Source organism: Schistocerca serialis, chromosome 6 (genome assembly GCF_023864345.2).
Source record: "Schistocerca serialis cubense isolate TAMUIC-IGC-003099 chromosome 6, iqSchSeri2.2, whole genome shotgun sequence".
NCBI lineage: Eukaryota > Metazoa > Arthropoda > Insecta > Orthoptera > Acrididae > Schistocerca > Schistocerca serialis.
In genome coordinates this window covers 564,785,450-564,787,870 of record NC_064643.1, presented here as the reverse complement: position 1 = coordinate 564,787,870, position 2,421 = coordinate 564,785,450, and the positions used below count along the sequence as shown (strand labels likewise).

Below are 2,421 nucleotides of genomic sequence, written 5' to 3'. Positions count from 1 at the left end.
CATCGCCCTTGTATAGATGCTCTATGTAATGTACCTAATAGATATTTGCCCATCCACTCATTACTCGCGCGCACTTAGGCGACGATTCCCGTAAGAGTTCGGGTAACATGTGCGCATTCGCACAGACGAAGGTCAATGGCCGGGTAGCCTTGAACTACATATGAAGATAGTAACTGTTCTCGAAAGAACAGATATCATTGATGACCTTCGTCTGTGCGAATGCGCACAGGTTGCCCGAACTCTTACGGGAATCGTAACCTTAGTGTGCGCGAGTAATGAGTGGATGGGTGAATATCTATTAGGAACATTACATATGTAGATTGTGGACAGTTGGGAATGAGGGTCTCACGGGAGGCGTGCAAGGGATAAGTCCCTGTGTCCTCGGTGGCTCAGGTGGATAGAGCGTCTGTCATGTAAGCAGGAGGTCCCGGGTTCGAGTCCCGGTCGGGGCACACATTTTCAGCTGTCCCCATCGAGATATATCAACAACACCGGTCGGCAGCTGAGGGTTTCAATTAATTATCATTTATTCTGGAGAAGCTGCATTGTCATCAATGGTATCTGTTCTTTCGAGAACAGTTACTATCTTCGTATACAGTCCATAATATTTGTCTTTGGTAATGATTGGGCATTAGCTACCCAACACAAAGCCTTCGAAACAACTGAAGAAATCATAACTTCTGCCCAGGACACTTTAAGCCAATACTTCCGTAATCTCAACATACAACCTAACACACAAAATAACTAATATTGCAAGTTTGTAGCTGTTCAATAGACTAGCACACAGAGCCCTTGATGCCTGTTTCGGGTTAGACAAACTTCGTCACAGAATGCGTCCAAAATACCTTGGGATCACCTTAGAGAATAAATGGCTCTGAGCACTATGGGACTTAACATCTATGGTCATCAGTCCCCTAGAACTTAGAACTACTTAAACCTAACTAAGGACAGCACACAACACCCAGCCATCACGAGGCAGAGAAAATCCCTGACCCCGCCGGGAATCGAACCCGGGAACCCGGGTGTGGGAACCGAGAACGCTACCGCACGACCACGAGATGCGGGCTCACCGTAGAGAGGACACCCTATTAAGGCGCATTTGACACTAGTACCTACCTGCTAACCAAAAATCAGAAAGAACGTTCTTCAGAAGCTCTGTGGGACTAGTTGGATATAGTCAGCAGATACGCGTCGAATATCGGCAATCGGAGTTCTGTACTAAGCAGGAGAATACTGTGCGTCTGTCTGGCTTAATAGTACACATGTGAAAAATATAGACTTTTACCTCAAGAATCCATGCGTTTCGTTGGAAGATCAACACGCTCTAATCCCACATATTCGTTACCTATATTGAGTCACTTTCCACCTCATAATATCAGACAAAAACCTGGCTACGTGAATACCAGAAGATTGTTGATAACACTGGCCTTCCAGTATTGACTCATAATTATTTTGTGGAGCGAAAAAACTGAGATCAAGACATCCCACTATTAACACAGTCACAACCACAGCCATTGTCACAAAAATGTGAAGTTCAGTGCACTGAGGTGCACGTTTGTAACATGGAATGTAAGAATGTACGCAACTGACAAATGTTACGCTCTCATTCATTTTACAATACTTCTATACGATGGTCTCATTTCTGCGCTGAATCTGTACGGACTTCAGAGCGTACTAACACTCGCAGTATTTAATAGTGACATATATGAATAAGTTTGTTCTAATAAGAAATTCGACAAAGAATTAGAAGCAGTTGGTCACCAACAAATCGTTTAGGCTCCTCTTAATCTGAACTTTATTTCCCGTTAAACTTTTTATCCATACTGGCAAGTTATTGAGAAGGCGTTTTCCTAAATAATGGAAACCTCTTTCTGTCTTTACTTTTGATCATATAGTGTATGTGCGTGCAAATAAAAGATTTGCTCTTGTGAAATTGGACGGTTCATTTCAAATAAAATCTTCGTAATCCTATGCATTTATCCCCAGTGTCTCTTGATATAGCCTTACACCTGATCATTGGTTTTGAATAGTGTTCTTATTTATAGTATTGCTTCCATGACCTGAACTGATAGTTTGAAAAAGAGGTAAATTTTAATGCCAAATTACCTTAATGAATAAGTATATTGGGAAGCATTAATTAGTATCCCTAGTTCCCTAAACAGTCCTCTGCAAGATGTTCTTGAATTCACAGAACAAATAATTCTTATTAGACGCTTTTGGACACGGAAATCTTTGGTTAGGCTTGATGAGTTATCCCAAAAAAGTAATCTTGTATGGCATTATGGCATAGTATGTTAGCTTTTTTGTTTTTATATGACCTACGCCTGACAACATTTACATTCCAAATAGAGATTGGTTTATACGTTCAGTAGCTCCGTGGATGCTCCTCCCAGCTGAATTTATTATCAAGCTGTAATCTCA

The 2,421-nt window shown here is 41.5% G+C and overlaps 1 non-coding gene across 1 annotated transcript; it reads left to right on the top strand.

Moving 5' to 3' along the window:
* Positions 1-378: 378 nt before the first annotated feature.
* Positions 379-452, top strand: Trnat-ugu (transfer RNA threonine (anticodon UGU)). The gene has a single exon. It is a non-coding gene; the product is annotated as a tRNA-Thr (tRNA).
* Positions 453-2,421: the final 1,969 nt, after the last annotated feature.